Source organism: Onychomys torridus, chromosome 18 (assembly GCF_903995425.1).
Source record: "Onychomys torridus chromosome 18, mOncTor1.1, whole genome shotgun sequence".
Lineage (NCBI taxonomy): Eukaryota > Metazoa > Chordata > Mammalia > Rodentia > Cricetidae > Onychomys > Onychomys torridus.
The window spans coordinates 47,793,213-47,813,670 of NC_050460.1; the positions used below are offsets into that span (position 1 = coordinate 47,793,213).

General features: G+C 37.1%; 1 pseudogene; it reads right to left on the minus strand.

Annotated features, from left to right (window-relative positions):
- Positions 1-1,303: 1,303 nt before the first annotated feature.
- LOC118569360 lies at positions 1,304-1,962 on the minus strand (annotated as a pseudogene).
- Between the last annotated feature and the right edge of the window lie 18,496 nt (positions 1,963-20,458).

Consider the following 20,458-nt stretch of genomic DNA (forward strand, 5'->3'; position numbering starts at 1 on the left):
CATGCAGGTGAAACACTTATACATACTAAATAAAAACTAAGAAAACATATTTAATATAAAAAAATTATACACATGATGCTTTTTTCTGATATATTGTTTGAAATTTTATTATGTTTATATGTGTGTGCATGATGAGTGGGGATGACACATACAAATATACTATATCACATATATTGAGGTCAGAGGACAACCTTTTGAAAGCCAGTTCTCTCCTTCTGGCTTTATGTACATTCTGGGGCTATAACTCCATGTGCCAAACTTGCACAGCAAGCAACTTTACCCCCCTAGCAACCCTACCTATCTTCTTTTAAAATATATTTTCAGTAAAATTTACATTATGAGTGAATTCCCCTAATTCCAAAATATTGATAGTGCTTTAAATTGTCCCATTTATAACATTTTCTTCACAGTTAAGAGAATAGAGGGGGAAAAACTCAATATTTTATATATTTTGAGCACAAACATTTTAATTGTTTAAAATGAGATTTTCTTTTATCAGATTATCTACAGTTCAAAGCTCACTTTTTTTTATGTGCCTCATCTGTGTCCCTTTTAAGAGACACAAAATTAGGAAAGATATCAACAGAAGCTATGTAAACATTTCATCTAAGGCAATGGTTCTCAACCTGTTGGTTGGGACCCCCACAGGGGTTGCCTTTCAGATATCCTGTATATCAGATATTTACATTACAATTCATAACAGTAGCAAAATTTATAAGATGGAGCAGTGAGATAATTTTGTGTTATGGGTCACCACAAACATGAGGACCTGTATTAAAGCGTCAAGCATTAGGAAGGATTAGAACCACTGATATAAGGGCTAAGAGAAAGTTCAAGATTTTTTACAAGTAAATGGTAAGAGGACAAATGATAAGAGACAAGCTGACGACAGTCATGGGAATCTTGGGAGAAGAATTATAGTAAAAGACCATGGTAATGAATAAGTGGGAGAAAGAGAGAAAACAGCTCAAATAGATCACATGAGGAAACCCAGGAAAAAATGCTGGCCTTGTCATTATGTAGGTAACTTCTGTGTTTGCTTGTTGGTTGGTTTCCCAGAGGTGACTTTAATAATCTTGTTACAAGATCAGTCCAAATCCTACTACCTTAAAAGGAAGTCCTCACTGACTTGTTGGGTGTAGATGATGGCCAGTGTTCTCTCACAGCAAACAAAATCAGTTCTGGTAAGAAAACTCTACTATGTTTTGATGGTACCATTGGTAAGATGGCCTTGGGTTAAGCCAGGAATGTCCCAACAATGTTCTGCTGGCTGAGATACAAGAGGAAAGAAGACTGAGCCTCATTAGTCTATCCAATTCTTGGATCTGAAGAAGTAATGCAGGTAGACAAAGACCTGCCACGTGGCTAGTCCAATGAGACAGAACATAGAAAAGATACTAAAGCACAGGACCTGGGTGTCATGTATTCATTGGTGTCACACATCTTCTGCTTCTTCATGTACACAAAACCATAAGTGATTGTTTCTCCAAGGTCCTCTAAGCATTGGAACTCTATTTCCAATGGTTTGAGTTTCCTACCTTTGAAAACTCTTCCTAATTATTCATCTCCACTCCGTGCTTTATGTCTAGAATCACAAGTTGGTCAGCTATCTGCCCTGTTCCCTGGCTCTCAAAACACACTTCAAACATGTCATAATCTTCCATAGTAAAGGCAAACTTCTTCTTAGTTGCATGATTCATGATGCATGGGATATGAATAGCAAAATCTGTGATCTTGAATTGGATGTACAAGCCGCCAATGCCCCCAGACTGGCCGGTGATCTTCTACATGCCCACCACTGACAAGTCCTTGTGAATCTCCCTGCAGCGACACTCGCACAAGTTCATGGGCAGATGGAAGGAGATGGCAAGAACTGAGCTAGGACTGAGACAAATGGGAACAAAAAGAGCAATGCCGATGGGCAGGGCCAGGCCCAGATGATGCATCAAACAAACCAGACATGGTGCTGGAGCCTCATTTACCACCTGGGGCATCTAATATTTTATACTTTAATTCAATGAATATCATAACCTCTGAGTTCCTATTAATTATTAGTCTAATTAGAATGCAGCACTTTGTTTATAAATTGAAGGTTATTATAATATGTCTCCCAACGTATTATTTAAAATATGCTTTAGATTTTCTACATTTTCTTAGAATTGAATATGACTTGAAAACTTTTGACAGGGTTTGGTTTTACAGTTTAGTTTTAAAGGTAATTTAGTCTTCTTTCATTTTTCTACCATAATGAAATAAATTTAAATTAGCATATTGGAAACCTGAATGCCTGCTGCTACTTGATTAAAGGGTATGAACCATCCATTTTCTTTAGACCATCCTTTCCCCCATGGAATAGAGCTATATGTACTGATCAGAAATACTTCATGAATCGCTTGATGAATTTTCACAAGGTAAAATATATTTCTAGCCAGAAGCTAGTTTGAAAGAGAACAGCATTAGCTATTCAGAACACTCACTCATTCTGAACTCTCTGCAGACTTCCTACATAGACTGTTGCTATTCTAACCTCTGAAATATCACACACACACACACACACACACACACACACACACACACACACACACACACACATTCACTTCACCAGGGGAAAACATCTTTCTGATTTACAGTACCACAGATGGCCACTTAATTTATAGAATCATATAATTCAAATATTTACCTGGTTGGCTTCTTTAAAAGAAATACAGGAGATTCATCCATGTTTATCATGTAGTTATAGTCTCCTTGTGGTTTCTAATATCCACTGTTTAAGAATGGAGAATTTATTTATCTATGCCACAGGAAATGGAAGGAGCTTTTTGACCAAATCCAATGGGTCACATGTTTTTTGATCAAACTATATTGAAATACAACTGTGCAAATGTATTTACAGATTTTCAAGGTTTGCTTTTACACTACAAAGTCAGAACTGAGTATTTGTGCAGAGATCACATGGCCTACAGAACCTAAATAGTTTACTATCCAATCTCCTTCAAAGGATGGCTGCTTTTTGCTCTCTCCTGCATGCAATGGATATTTGGTCTGCTTCAGTTTCTGCCTTTTATGAACAGCATTGCATTAGACATTATTATAGATCTCTTTCATAAATATATGGACATGATTATACTTCACCTTTCTGGATATGTTCAGTTATATAAATATGAACTTTATCAACTTACATTTCCAACAGCCAAGCAAGAATGTTCCATTGATCTCTCTGTATTGAGGTGGGGTTGGGCATGTCGTTTTCATTTAAAAACATTCTGTTGGGTATGTGATAGTGTTACAATTGTGATCTTGGTTCTGTGTGTCTTTAATAACTAATAACTAGGGTTTTAGCCTCTCAATTATCTTCCTTCATGAAGGGTATGTTCTAGTATTTTATGTTTCCTGATTGGGTCATCTTCCTTTCCCTTTTTAATGCAAAAAGCATTTGATTCCAATGTAGATGTGCTTATTGCAACATATTGTCCCCCAAAACTGCAACTTCCTTTCTCACTCCATGAATTATCTCTGAAAATAATAAAGATTATTAATTTCACTACAATCTTCTTTGCTCAGATAAGATTACACAGATATTTGGAAACATTGGTATCCTCTTTAAGAAATTTTTTCCTACTCCAACTGTTTCTGGCAAGACTCTTACCCATTTTCTTTTAAGTTGACTGTTAGTTATCTAAGCAAAGAGATATCAAATGTGCATGAAAGTGAGGATTCCACTCAATGAAAGAGGAAGCATCATCATTTTACTCAGCCTAAAATTTAAATTCATCCAATAGTATTGAATTAAGACAGAATTCTTTCTTCTGATACATTGTGATGTTATCTTTACCATGTTCAAGATTAATTCTTTCATTTTATTCATTCATTTTCCTTACATGTGCGGACTGATTTAGGGTCTTTTATGGGTAGTTATTAATTAATTAATTAATTTATAAATCTGGGGATAAAAACTTGATCCTTGAACAGGCTAGTGCTCTAATACTGAGCTAAAGCCTTATTCGATGTTCTCAATTAGATTTAATTGCTACTTACATTAGCTTGATAAATTTTATTACCTATGTGACAAGTAACCTTCCACAATTCCATAAAATGGTCTAAATGTTTTATAAAATAGTATTTTGTTATGTGTGTATTTTGCTTACAAGTATACATGTGTACAACATATAAGCCGGGTGCCCAGGAAGACCACATGATGATATCAGAACCCTTGGAATGGAGTGATCAATGGCTATGAGCCATCAAGTGGGTCCTGGGAGCTGAACCCATGTCCACTAGAAGTACAGCAAGCTCTCTTAACCACCAAACCCTCTTTCCAACCCCATCTTAGAGGTTTTTACAAAGATATTAATTCTTACTAAATGTTTCCTGTGCTGCAAATATATACATTTAATCCCAGCACTCAGGAGGCAGAGCCAGGCAGATCTCTGTGAGTTCAAGGCCAGCCTGGGCTACAGAATGAGTTCCAGGATAGGTACCAAAACTACAAAGAGAAACCTTGTCTCAAAAAAAAAAAAAAAAGATAAAAGTATTGTAAGTCTTCCCTTAACGTACCTTGATTGCAGAGTTGAAGGAACAACACGTATTTATAAACCTTTATTCCTAAGCCTCCCCCCAAAAATACCTGAACTCACTAAACCTAACTGACTTTGAGCACATAAGAAAATGTGAAAGAAGACAAGCACCACTGAGATTTTTTTAGAGTAATACAGCTCCCATACCATTATCCAGTGCTCCTTTGACTAATTCAATTATTCCCGGTCGTGATTTATTCCTAAGAAAAAGTGTCGCTATCTATTGAAGTCTAATTATATTCTAGCCAGAAAAGTAGATGCCTTATTTATGACAATAGCTATTTCCCTTTAATAGATTATGCTGTCACTTGTGGGAAAAACCAGTGGGAAAAACCAATGCTGGTAGATAAAGATAACATATGCATAAAGAGCGAATGTACTCAGCTTGTCAGACTTTTTACAAAGTATTGTAAGATTCATTTCACATAGATGCACAGGCTTTTAGCACTCTATGAACATCTCTGTCTCAGGGTCCTTGTGACCTCTTGACCGACCATAAATTAGACAGTATCTTAGGTAGATACTGCTTGCTATATCTGCCAGGATGTTTTCTTTCCATTCTCCTGAGCCAATAAAACCCTAATGAACTCAGGATTAGAGTTCTGCACAAGTGATTTTCATTGAAATGTTCTGTAACCCTCTTGGTCTTCACCATTCACTGTCACATCTTCTGCCATACTGAGAATATTCTACAAATATTCAGAGTTTATTTTTCCTGGGATACTTCTGTTCTTGGAATTCCAGGAACAGTGCTGCAAATGTTGTTGAACTCTCACCCATGTATTTTTGTCTTTTTTTCTATATGACATAGTTCAGTGGCAGGCTAATTTGGTGTGTCTCACTGTATATAAAAATGCTATGCACATCATTCCTTTTAACTACTTTTGGGATAAGAGTAGCTATTGAAGTTCAGAGAATATATTATTGACCTTAATGTGTTATGATACGAATCAGTCAAAGCAGCATTAAAATAATTTTGAGGAACAAAGCATCTACCTTCTGCAATCTCCCCTTAATTAATATCAAATATCAGTGTGATTACTCATACTATGTCCCTTGTATTATTTGTAACAATTATTTTTTGGGGGGGAAAGGTACTGGAACATAAGTGACAATAGTCAGGTGAAGCTCATGATTTACATAGGGAAGACAAGTCTGTACATGTCTACTCACATAGGATGTCCAAGAGGAGGCCCACTGAGGGCTCAGTATCAATAGTGTAACAGAGACCAGAGGCCTCAAGCTAGACCAATGACTCTTTGCAATGAATACTTTCAAGTAAGATGTATACACTAAAGGGTATACTGTGTGAGTCATTTTGTCACAATACAGCTTCCAGGACAAGACTTTTCTTCTGTTGTTGTGTTCTTCTTTCTTTTTTTTTTTAATTTTAAAATTTCGCTTTATCTTGGGGGTAGAAGGTTGTAAGGGCAGAGGGCAGATGTGAGGGAATGGAGAAATGAGTGGGACAGAAATGCATGATGTGAAATCTACAAAGAATCAGTAGAAAGTTAAATTTTAAAGAAAAAAAGTTAAGTACTCTGGAATATGTGGTTCCATATTTTTTTTTTAAAAAAAAAGATTTATTTTCTCCTTTTAAAAAGAAAGAAAGGAAGAAAATACAATTTTAAGAATAAGCTTGGACCAAGTGATAACTTAGGAAGGGCAACCTCACTGTTACTATAGAAACCCACACAGGGAGAGACGTCTCTCTTTGTGCTTTCATCCTATTGTTTTCAAATCCCAAGAACGTTTGGGCACAGAGCTTTAAATTAGTTTCCAGTCACCATGGTTATATAGTCTGAGGATCAGTAATGGGATCAGATGGTGGACTTGCCACTGATCTGTGCCCCATACTGAGACCCCACGGCAAGTGAAGGCAGCAGCTGAGGAGAAAACAGGTTTCTAAGAGTTGAAGTATAAATTATTATTATCATTATTATTATTATTATTATTATTATTATTATTATTAACTATAATAATAATAATAAAATGTAAGAAAAACCAACATATGCTGCACCTGAGGTACTGGCAAAACTGTCCATCCACCTTCTCTAAACCATCCTACAATGACTCCTAAAGGGTGAACATGTTATTAAAAAGAAGCTTAGAGAATGAGCCTTTCAGGAAAAAATGATAATTATAAGAACTGGTACCCAGGGATTCCCTATGATTCTGTCAGACACTTAAGGAAAATCAGGAAAAGCACAAAGCTCAGAAAGGTTGATAGCACCAACCAGTGAGGAGAGGAGCACAAAGATCAGAGGAAATTACTTTTAAGATTGCTTTAGGGGCTGGAGAGATGGCTCAGAGGTTAAGAGCACTGAATGCTCTTCCAGAGGTCCTGAGTTCAATTCCCAGCACCCACATGGTGGCTCACAACCATCTGCAATGAGATCTGGCACCCTATTCTGTATACATAATAAATAAATAAATCTTTTAAAAAAAGATTGCTTTACACTGGACTGGGGAGATAGCTCAGGCCTTGAGAGCACTGCCTCTTCTTGTAAGACCTGAGTTTGGTTCCCAACACCCATATGGCAACTCAGAACTGATTGTAACTCTAGTTCCAGAGGATCCAACGCCTTCTCCTGATCTCCATGGGCTCATGCATGTATGTGGTGTACATGCATACACTCAGACACACACACACACACACACACACACACACACACACACACAACACACACATACACATAAAATAATAAATATTTTAAAAGTAAGATTTCTTCAGAGAATGTTATATGTAATGTAAACATTTGTACATGTACTTGTACATATTTTATGTACCTTCCTCTGAGTTTCATGAATATTGTTGTATTGATCTTGTTCTAGAAATAAATATGTGAGACATGTTTACACATTAATTACTTGATTCTTATTCATATTGATTCTGAAGTTTCCCGTGTACTCCCAGGTACACATAGACAGCTGTTTTGATATTTCCTCCAGTACTCAGTGCTGCAGTAACATGTATCTGGGATCTTTTGAGTAAATTGTGAAGTTAGTCTAAGGCAGAAACATAATACCATACAGATGAAGTGACCCTGAATGGACACTCCTTGATCATTTGTACCTTAAACACACAATTTGGTTCTGTTGCTGTGGACTTCATTACACATATCTGTAGTTAAAAGTGTCTTAGGACAACCAAGGAAGGTGTCTATGTGGAGATGGAAATGTACGAAACCTCAGAATACCTACCTCAGTTTGTCACTATTATATGAGATAATATGACATATGTTCCAATTCTGAAATGGATAAATTTTTAGTTAGTGTATTATTGTCCTGGTGAGCATTCCTTTTATTTTTATTTCTATGTTTATAAATTGAGAACTTCTCCCATACATACAGGTTTTAATCAAATCTTCCTAACTCTCCCTCCACTGTGATTTATTTCCAATCTCCCTCTTTACTCTTCCTTCCCAAGTTCATGTGCTCTGCTTTTAAATCCACTGAGTCCACTTAGTTCTGCCAATACATGCATGAGTATAGGCTCATCTGCTAGAGCATGTGAATCTTCAGAGAACTGGCATGCTGCAAGATAACTGAACCTTCCTCCCCTGGTCCATCCATAGCCTATAGATAGATCTCAGCTACAGGGTGGGACTCCATGAGTGCTTCCCATATCCATCCTGAGATTTGGGCTGGCTTGATCTGGAACATGTCTCGTCTTTGCATCCATGGCCATTGTGAGTCCACAGTTCTTGAAAGGTCTATCTACGCTACTGATGGGAAAAAAGTGATCAATAGTCTTATTTAGCTGAGAACCCTGTGAGATAGAGTAATTACCATTTGGCAAGAATTGTTCACTGGTACAGTAGTGGCATGAATTTTATGGGAATAACCAATAACTTTCTGGATCTTAAGGGCCATTCTGCAAAAAGTAACTCAGAATTCATGACTGTGACCATTAACTGGGACAAAATACCTGGCTAGGTCATAGGTCTTGGATGAGTACTTAATAGATATCCATTAATTAAGGAATAGAGCAAATAATTTCATTTGTACAAAGGTTCTGAATTTGTGCCAAAGTTACACATAGATTTAAGAACAAAGCTCTGAGTAGGAGAGAGGTTCCAATGAAATCTATCTCAGCATGTCAATAATTATAGGCAAATATTTCAAAGGTACACATTCCTTCCACCTACCCCTCTCACCCTATGGTTGGATCTCTTCACATCTTCAATGAAAAATGAATAATAGAAATGATTTATGGACATTTATTTCCTCATGTTTTCAATGAACATCAAGGAAACAAAACTATGATTGATACTTCATTTTTTTCTCTAAATTTGAGAAATGGTTTATTTTGCCAAGAAAATAATATTATCTCCATCCTAGCAGACCAGAGCCCTCCCTTGATTTTACATCATTTCCATTTAATATAGCCACTGTACCATGAAAAGGAAAAAAGGAATGAAAGTTGAGTTAGTCTTTTTATACTAAAAGGTTAAGTCTTCAGATCTCTTCAGGGTTTTTTGTCTGAACACTAAACACTTTTCATTTTGAACATCTGTCCATGAGCAACCCTGGTGCCGAAGTGGCATTGGCATCATTGGGTTTCATTGCCAGCATGTGTAGAACAGAGGATTACAAATGATCCTGGAATGGGAATGCAAGCAGGCACAGAACAGCTAAGGCTTTCCTTGCTTGTGTTAGTACTGTTTTATTTTTACTGCTTTATCAACAAGAAAATCTATTCAAGAGGGGCTGTAAAATCTTCTGAACTCATGAACTAGAAGCAAGATACTTTGATCAAGGCCTGTTGCGCACCAAGTTGCTAATATGGAAGCTGCAAAACATTAAAGTATTGAGAACTCAGCTAATTTATTTTCCTAATTTTGAGATTTAAAAATTAACATTTAGATAAGAAGTCTTGTGAATCTCAAATGTCAGGAGGCTTAATTTCTTGTGAAAAGATGCCCTTACAATTGGCAATAAAAGAATTTTAAACCCAGAGTATTTTGTTTTTGAAAGAAATGCTCGTATAAGTATCTGGTAATTCTCATTTGTGAAGTTAATCTGACATGAAAAAAAAAAATACCTTCAATTAGACAGTATTGCCTGAAACTGGAACAAACCACATACATTATCATTTCCAGATACTACTGCCAACATTTACAATCTGTTCAGGCTAAATCTCCAATCCATTTTGAAGTTCAAGGTAAATCAAAAATATTATGGCACTTAGTATTAAGATTTATTAACAGTAAAATCAAATCTGAAATTAATGTAGTTTTAAATAATGCATAAAAATTAGCTATATATCTAAAATTACATAGTTAAAATCTTTATGCATTTCTCTGTACAACCTTATAAATATATACTTTCCTAAGATACATATATTCACATGTATGATACATTTATGTGTATGTATCACACCTATGCAAAAATGACACATGATGTACAAATACATTATATATCTCTATGTATATATAATTAAAATGTAAAATTACTTGTGTGCCTGCAAAACATGAATTAGTGGTTGAGTCTGAATGCTGGTGATAAAAATAATAGGTGCTAGACTCAGGAAGATTTAAATATACTTAATAATCAAAATAGTACTGCGAAGTTATAGATGCTCTGCATAGGTAGATAACCCCCACTAAGTGTACTGCTTCTGTAACCTCAGTAATTGAGCAGTTTGTAAAATTTGACCTTGTTTCCATTCTCACAATGAATTGGAGTTAAGCTAAGCAGTCATCTGAACTTGGCAAATCAGTGTGTTCTCTAATTTAGATTCTAAGGAAAGACTAAATAGATTACATAATTTAAAAAAAAGTATGTACACTAAAAATAATTATATCTTCATCTGCAGATTCCCTCCAATCCTATTGTTATTTCCAAATATAAATTCATTAGAAACCCTGCATTCATATATTCAATAAATCCCTAAATATTCCCCTGTGACATGGAAATGATTTATTTATAATCAGTAGTAGGAACTGATACAATTCATGATACAATGGTAGAAAGATAATGTGATACAATTCAATCATGGCCTCTTGGAAGAAATGTGGGTTCAAGGAGGTTAAATAATTTCCCCCAAGTCACACTGATGGAAATTAATGGTATCTTTTGAACTCCAATATGATGGCAGAGTCAATATATTCTAACTTTTATGCCAAGATCAGATATTTATTTTTAAATAGTCCAGGTAAGGCTCCCTGGGAAATTTAATGAACATTTACAATGATTCTGTATTTTCCCATAGTTCTAAAATAGCCATGTATTTATGACTGAAAATATAAATTCAAAAATTACATAAGACACACAGAGTAGGGAGATATTCTGTTACTGACTAGTGAGTCTGAGCACAAAGAGGGAGTCCAGAGTAGGAAAAAGAATTGGTAACTTCTGAGGAGAGGGCAAGGAGTAAAATTTGTTACATAGAAGCAGGCTTTGTTTTTTTAAACTCAGTCCTTCTGTTTTATATTAAATGAGATATACTCCCTGTTAAATGTCCTGATTTGTATATGTATGTATTCATTAACCACATCCAATCCTATTTACTCTTCACAGTCTTGTGTTGGCTTATACTACGAAATACTAAGGAAAGTATAAAGCCTTCCACTTGGATATTTAATATTAGGAACATACCTGTGCATGCTTGATATGCTTTCTACATATTACAAAGCTTTATCTTTATAAAGTGATCCAAATTTTCTCTATTGATGTTTTTGTGTTAAAGTATTATTTGGCCATATTTTTATAGATAAAAATCTTTAGATTAAAATTTTAGTACTATTTTTAAAATGAATTTACTTTTAAGAGATTTGGTTTTATTTATGCGTATGTGCACATGTGTGCACATGTACACATGTGTGCAGAATCCTTGGAGGCCCGAACAGGGTGATATCATTGGTGGTTGAGCTGCCTGATACAATTCCATTCTTCTGCAATAGGAGTAAGCAGTCTTAGCTGCTGAGCCATCCACCCAGCCCTTATTTATTTGTCTTCTAAGACAAGGTCTCCATCTGTCAAACAGGCTACATGCACAATCCTCAATATTAATGAGGGAGACTGGTCTGTAATTCTCTTTCTTTCTTGCATCTTTGTGTGGTTTGGGTATCAGGGTGACTATAGCCTCACAGAAAGAGCTTGGCAATATTCCTTATGTTGCTATTATGTGGAACAATTTGAGGAGTATTGGTATTAGCTCTTCTTTGAAATTCTGGTAGAATTATGCACTGAATCCATCTGGCCTTGGGTTTTTGTTTTGTTTGTTTGTTTTTTTTTTGGTTGAGAGAATTTTAGTGACTGCTTCTATTTCCATAGGAGGTATAGATCTATATAAATTGTTTATCTGGTCATAATTCAATTTGGGTATGTGGTACCTATCCAGGAAGTTGTCCACTTCTTTTATATTTTCCAATTTTGTGGAATACAGGTTCTTGAAGTATGACCTGATAATTCTCTGGATTTCCTCATTGTCAGTCATTATGTCTCCCTTTTCATTTCTGACTTTGTTAATTTAGATATTCTCTCTCTGCCTTTTGGTTAGATTGGATATGGCTTTGTCTTTCTTGTTGATTTTCTCAAAGAACCAATTCTTTGTTTCATTGATTCTTTCTACTGTTCTCTTTGTTTCTATTTTATTGGTTTCAGCCCTCAGTGTAATTATTTTATGACATCTACTCCTCCTGAGCTTGCTGATGGAAAACTAAAACTTTAACATCAGATAATCTTTCATTTATTGTTTGGCCTTTTGGTCCATTATCTGTCACTCTTAGATCAATGTATTTGAGAAAACTCAAATGTTTCGGCAGATTGCATTCATTTTGATACCTCTCTCCTCTCTCTTCTCTCATCTTTTTCCTAGCTGATGATTAATTAATGCTTCCATACTAGATGTTCTACAGGCTTAATGTTGCTATTCTATTATCATTAATGAATTCCCTAGTATTGGTGAAATTATTAAGGCCACTCCATGTAGTTAAAAGGGAGGTTTATTTTGTGAGGTAACTTACAAATGAAGGGGTAGGTTGCAGGGTCTGACAAAGGTATGGCACAGTCCGGCGGTGTTCTCTGGAGAACTCTGCTCGGTCTACCTCCAGTGTCCAGCGTCCCAGAACCAAGAGCAAGCCTTCCTCTCAATCCTCGTCTTCTGCTTTCTCCTTGGCCCTGCCTTGTAGGCATGATCATTACCGAAGCCTCAATGGGGGTTGGAACTTCCAGGCCAATGCTGGGATGGCTATCCACTACACCCTAGGAATTTCAAAACGTTTCTCAACCTTTCTAACTCTGACACTATTTTTCTACAAAATATGTATAAACATCTATGAAAACAGAAGTTCAGACGTACTATCTTGAATTTAACACATGCATCCCTGTGGGCCAAATTGGAGGAATTTCCTCTTACCCAAAGAACCCCTTCAGTTCATGATTAATACCATATGAAGAAAGAGCGTTTTCCTTAGCTCTGCTCATGCTCATTTGCCTAAAATGTCTGTATAATTTGTTTATTCCTTGATACTTCTCCATTCCCTACATTTCTCTCTTCATCTTGCCCTCTCTCTTCTCCTTTTTTCTTGAAATTAAAGCTTATGACAATTGTGCCATTGCTTAAAATTTTGGAAGATGCTGGATGGTGGTAGTGCAGGCCTTTAATCCCAGCACTCAGGAGGCAGAGGCAGGTGGATCTCTGAGTTCGAGGCCAGCCTGGTCTACTGAGTGAGTTCCAGGACACCCAAGGATACACAGAGAAATCTTGTCTTGAAAAGAACAAAAGAAAAAAAAAACTAAAAAATATTTTCAGTACTGGAGAGATGGCCCAGTGGTTAAGAGCATTGACTGCTCTTCCAAAGGACCCAGGTTCAATTCCCAGCAACCTCATGTGAGCTCACAATTATCTGTAACTCCAGTTGCAGGGGCCCTGACACTCATGGCAAAACAATGCACATAAAGTAAAAATAATTAACTTGAAATATTGGAAGACAATTTCCCCATAATTTTCTCATAAGAGCTAATAGTTGATTCTTCATGGAAACCATGCTTTTTCTCATGCTCTTGGTTTCTTTGCTTTTGATTATCCCCAGCTGTACTCTGATGAACCCAGACTTGGGCAGCTCATTTTCTCTGCTAAAAGTCCATAGGGTCTCTTGAGATTTCAATTAAAGTCCTTCAATATTTGTAAGTTTCAACAATATGTGTCATTCATTGTTTTCAGCCTGTTATTTTCTCTTTTCTTTCTATGATTTAAATTTTACATGCCAGATCATTATGCAGCACAACACACTGTGTTGAATTTTAGTTTTCATTGAATTTTCTTGTTGCCTGTCTTTCCACGAGTCATATGGGGTTTTTTTTTTTTTGTGCATATATCCTGCATATTTTTCCACATCACTCATTTTTTAAATTCCAAAATTATAAGAAATTATAATTAATAATATAAAGACATCTTATGTACTCTTGGCCTAGATTCTCCCAAAGGGTCAATCTTGGAAAATCATAAACATCACAACCAGGATTTCAACATTTCTTAGAAAGATTTTTGTTATGGTAATAATACCACACATTGTTAAATACATTTTGTATCCATTTCCTCCCCCCTTTATTCATGGAAAATTATCAGTTTTCATTCCTACAATTTTTTTATGTCAAAAGTGTCACAAAAATAAAAGCAGAATCTACATATGCTTTTTAAATTTCTTATCAAGTATTATGTGAAAAGTCAGCAATTTGTTGGATGCATTAATAAAAAGTTCTCAACTTTATAAGATTCTTGAATATCATCTAATGATTTGGATATGTCAACTGTCTGTAACATTACTCATGGTAAAGAATACTTGAGTTATTTCAAGGTTTTAGTATATGAGTTAAATGATTGGCTGGAATATAGTCTTTGCTAACATACATGAGGACTTAGTATCAATGCTTGGTATTCTAAAAATAAGCAAATGAATAAAAAGATAAAATATATATATATACTATATATACATATATGCATGCTATAAACACAAGTTTTGATTTCTCTGAGTAAATATGTACTCATATGTCCTACAATGAATATATTAAAGAAATGAGCAGTCTGTTTTTATTTTTTGCAGGGCAGCTGTCATTTTATTCATCTGTGGATCTACATTCTATAAGTTATCTCATTTCTCGCTATGCTTGACAAAATTTGTAACCCACCATTTTTCTTGTTTCATACTCACTATTTTGATAAATACATAGTATCCAATTGTGATAACAATTCCCATGTCTCCAGGGACTGCTAATTTGAACATGTTTTATGTATGTGTCTATCATCTAAATAACCTCTTCTGTGAAACATGCATTCCTGACATTTATCCAATTTCCAATTTCTATTTTCATTTATAAATGTAGTATTTTAAATACTCTTTGCATAGTCAAGTAGTCTTCCTTCTTTTGATATTTGGCTAGGAAATATTTTTCAGGATAGTATACCAATGTAACCTAGGCTTCTTAAAAATAACTTGATAATATTCCCTGAAGAAGACCTCTAAAACTAAACTTGTTTTGTTGACAATAGTAAAGGCCTTAACTTAAACAGTTGCTCTACTATACCTAGGCATATTTATGAGCTTATCATCTTAATATCCATAAAGGAATTCATATTAGAGTGAGACCCTATGAACATAATCAATGTAGTAAAGCTCTTTCACAATGGAAATACTTTATCCTCTCCAAATTCATAAAAGAATCCATACTGGAAAAAGTCCTATGAATGTAATCAATGTGGTAAACCTTTTGCAGATAACAATCATCTTAAAATACATAAAGGAATTCATACTGGAGTAAAACTCTATGAATGTGGGAAAGCCTTTTCATAACAGAGTCATCTCCAAATTCATAAAAAGAACTCACACTGGGGGAAGACATCCAGGACCATCTGATGTCACTAGGCTCAGGCAGGCACAAGCCACCCACAGGCCAGTCCAGTTCCTCAAGGGTTTTTCTCCAGTATGAGTACTTTATGTGTTTGGAGACTCCAGTGTTTTGAAAAGGCTTTACCACATTGCTTACATTCATTAGGTTTCTCTCCAGTATGTGTTCTTTTATGAATGTGGTGATAACTCCATTGTGGAAAGGCTTTTTCACATTGACTACATTCACAGGGTTTCACTCCAATATGACTTCTTTCACGCCTTCCATGTGTTCTCAATCTTTGACAATGTTATTCAATATTGTGGTCTTCCCATTTGTAGCCTATAACATTGAGATTACTGTAGGCCTCCAGGATTACATCTTTGTAGAGACTTTTCTGGGAAGGACCGAGAAAGCCCATTTTTCCAAAATGAACTTGACATGCATGTCATCATAGGTCACTACATTGTCATTTCTCTCAGGTGGTATGTCTTAAACCTAGAAAACACATACGTGTTAGGCAGGGTCACATTATTTTTCCAGTTTTTCTATTTTGGTTGAACTAGCATAACTACAGTAAGTTGGTTTCACGAAAGTTCAGTTCTTTATCCAGATTCTTGATTGCCTGGTCATGCCCCATCAGGTCCTTTTTTTATGATGGTGACTCCCTCAGCTCACTGCCTTAAAATTTGGTCTATGCTCTAGCTATTGCCTAGTCTGTTTCCCCCTGCAGTGTACACAGTACACTCTTCCTCCTCTTCTGATATGAAGGGAGAAGCCATGCTCCACACACAAGTCTTTTTCTTGTTATTGTAATGGACAGTTCACTACGTGAATCAAACTGGTAATTTTAGAACTCTGTGGTGCTACATGCCTTTATGGCACACCAGGACTTAATGTTGCTTATGAACCTGTGGTGTTACACACCTTTATGGCACACCAAGACTTAATGTTAGTTATGACCCTGTAGTGGCCTATTGATCATCTTGTTCGAGGTCTCTACTCTGATGGGGAGGTGGGTCTTTTGGCTGGTTGTAAATCAGGGTTGTCTCCTTTGTTATGGGAATACAGCTTAATGGCAGCTTAATCCAAGGCTACAGAGTTGGCCAGTGATCTCTCCACAGCAGAGTCCAAGGCTCAGCACAAGACCAATTTCCTACTTCCTCAGCAGAGGAGCTGAGCCAGAAGCCTCTTGATGAATTTTTGAAATAAGATCCCCTCTCGGGAAGGGATGGCCAGACTGTAACCCACAGCTCCAGAGAGTCTAACTAACAGGGAAAGACCCTAGGAGGACACATGAATGGCCCAGCAAAGGAGAAGTGGATGAAATCTACATGAGCAGACTGGGGGTGGGGGTGGAGTGAATGGGGGATGAGAACACAGGGAAATTGATGGGTCGAGCTGGAACAGGGACAGAGTGGGAGGGCAGGGTGGGAAATACCATGATAGGTGAGGACATCATGAGAATAGGAAGAGGAAGGGGTTCTGGGGAGGCTCTCAGAAATCCATGGATGACCCCCACCTGGGAGTGCTGGCAGTGGTCTAGAGGATGTCTGAACTGGTCTACTCTGGTGACTGGTCTAGTGAATACCCTAACCACCACCATAGAGCCTTTGTCGAGTGACTGATGGAAGCAGATGCAGAGATCCACAGCCAGGCACCAGGCTGAGCTCTGGGAATCCAATCCATGAGAGAGAGGAGGGATTCTGCATGTGTGGGGGACATCGACATCATGATGGGTAGATGTGCAGAGATGACCTGCCACACTGGTAGAAGCCCATGAACTGTAGACTAGTGGCTGTGGAGCCCCCATGAGACTGGACTAGGCCCTCTGGATACGGAAGATGGTTGTTTGGCTTGAACCATTTAGGGGGTCACCCAGACAGGGGCATCACAATCCGTCCCTGGTTCATGGGCAGGCTTTTAGGAGCCCAATCTGCCTTGGGGCAGTGGGGAGGGCTTGAACCTGCCTAGGCTCAGTGTGCCAGACTCTGCTGACTCCGCATGGGAGACCTTAATTTGGGGAATGTGGGATGTGGGGTGGCTTTAGAGAGAGGGCTGGGGGGTGGGAGGCAGGAGAAGATGGAATCTGTAGGTGGTATGTAGAGTGAGTAGAAATTTTTCTTAATAAAGAAAAATGAAAAAAAAAAAAAGATCCCTCCCCTGTCTCTCTATGAAAGCGCGTGAAATGAATGATAAGCGCTAAGTGGCGCCGGTAGTAGTGCTGTTCCCAGCTGGAAGGTTACAGTCATGACAGAACCCGGTTAATTAGGAGCAGAGAGCTTTATTAGGAGGAAGATTGAAGGAACAAAAGGACCAGGCCTGGGTAGGAAAGAGAGAAAGATGGTGGGGTGAGGGGAAAGCAGAGCAGAGCAGAGAGAGAGGGGTGGGTCTGCATCTGGCTTTTTAAGGGCTCCCAGTGAACACATACAGGTGGGCTTATGGAACTACACCACACACCACACATGCACTGATTGCATGACCACGTAGTCGCCAGTGCATAAGAATGACATAAGACGCAAGACCTTTTGCTTAATAGCTAAACTGTGCATGTACTATCACGCAGATGGAGTAAGGGCAGAATTCTAACAGCTTGTGCTGTTCATTTGTGTGTATATTCATTTTGTTATGGGCATGTGGATGGGGTTGCATGTGCACACGTGTGAGCATGGCTGTGGAGGCCCAAGGTTCATGTGAAGAGTTCTTACTCAATCGGTCAGCTTTTTATGTATTAAGGAAGAGTCTCTCATTGAACCCGGAGCTTAGTCAAGTCTTGCAAGTCTAATGAGCAAGTATGTCTACATGATCCTCACATGCAGCTTTTACATGGGTTCTGAGAATCCAACTGCATGTCTCACATTTGCATGGGGAGCATTTGGTTGATACAAGGATTCTCCTCATCCTTCCTCCTCTTCTTTGGATCTGACTCTTCAGTCTTGCATTTTGTTTATTAATTGCCTTTTCAATTTTTTTTTTTTGGCCTTCCTAGAATTAGTTATTTATTTTACTGATTTTTCACTACAGAGTTTTATTTTTATTTTCAAGTTTATTTCCTTATTATTCTTTTGATGTTTGTTTCTCAGTTTATTTACTCTTACATCCCAAGGTTCTATGGAGTAATCACTCCTCTATTCCTCTCAAATATACTCTCAGGAATTAACAATACACAAACTTTTCTCTCCTCTGAACCTCCAAAAAACATACCTCCTGGTAGGTAGGGAAAATATCTCTAGTGACAATTAAATCATTTAGTGATTTAAACAAATGTTTATACACCATTTCTCACAAGGGAGTAGGAACACTGTGTGGCATAGCTTGTGTGTGAGAGATAGATGGAGGCTGCCTGAAGGATGGTTGGTGTTGGACACCTGAATAGCCTACAATTTCTCCTTCATGTACTGTCCTATCCTCAACTACAAATAGCATGGGCTTGTTCAGTCATGGTCATGAGGTCCTAAGAAAAGGAAGAAAATGCTGGAACTCCTTTGAAGTCTAGGCTCAGAACTGGCACACTGTGGCTTCTGCCAAATGCCTTTGATCAAGACAAGTATAAGGCCAGCATCTGTGTAGGGACTGATTAGATTCCTCTGGTGAGAAATCAAAGACTCATGTTGAAAGGGTACTTACATGGAGAGATAGGAAGATCATAAAAGTATTAAAACAAATAGGAAGCCTGAGACAATTTTTATAATTGCTCTACTATACCTGGGCATATTTATGAACATATTATAATCTCTATTACTATTAAATGTATATTTGGGAAAATAATAGCTAGATTTTAATATCTAGATTCACTAGTTATACTCAGAAGGATAGTAGATAGTAGTTTAGTTAGTCTAGTAATAATGTTGATAGGAAGTCATTTTTCTTTATGTGGCTCTTTACTGTACAGATTGGTTCAGCTATGAATGAGAAGTGTGTGTGTGTGTGTGTGTGTGTGTGTGTGTGTGTGTGCATGTGTGTGTGTGTGCATGTGTGTGTGTGTGTGTGTGTGTGTGTGCGTGAGAGAGAGAGAGAGAGAAAGAGAGAGAGAGAGAGAGAGAGAGAGAGAGAGATAAGGCAGTAATTCGCCACTGTAGAAACACTATGACTAGGAGATCAGGCAGTTGTTTAGTGATACCCATTTATAACCAAGGCATCCCTGTATCAGCAGACTTCCTTGTGCTTGCTTCAAGTGGATATGTCATGTAAATCTATTCCTTGACATGCAATTTAGGAAACTGAGTCTCTTTTATAGAGTTCACTGATTGTAAAGTCCATGAACAGTTTATTGGGTAGTTTCCAGTTTCCACTCAATCAGGCTGCCTGGTATAATTTTTCCCAAGGGATTGAAGCCCCATGTTGTTATTTCCTTCCCAAGTAGCTCTACTTGCCTTGCGGTCCTGGGGAACTCATGATCACCATCTGCGATGACTTTCTCAGACTTGTTATTCAATGGTTGTTTCTCTTTTATGAATCTCTTAGCTGAAACTCCAGAATATATACTTGTAAGTGAAAGAAGATTGCTTAGCATATGCTTCAATAAACACAGAACCATCAGGAATATTTCTTGTCATTTTTCTTGTATTCCACATCAGGAAAAAAAAAAAAGGAGGCAAAATTGTAATTTGGTGCAAAGTTTCTATTCTTTCTCTTTCACAACACAGCCACCTCAAACATTAAGTCAATCAAATTGACCACAGGTTAAGTAAAACACTACACAACTGCTTCAGAAATCTACTTACATGGTGAACTGTGCTACATTCAAAGGCCATGTGGTATTATTCAGTACACTTAGGCTTTATACTTTTTAATATATCATGTCATAAATCTGATTGACTAATAAACGGATCAGTCAGTATTCATTAGTCTGATTCTTTATGACTTGTGCTGACCTCTTCACAATCAGTATATAGCTAAAAATGTTAATGATGTCTCTCATAAGAAGAGCAGGATTATGTCAAGGGTTCAGATACATTAATTTCATGTGTATTTATTTTTGCAGTTTTTATCCAGGAAGGCCATGTCCTAAGATTTCCTTACTGGAAAATGGGTAGAACTCTATTTGTCTT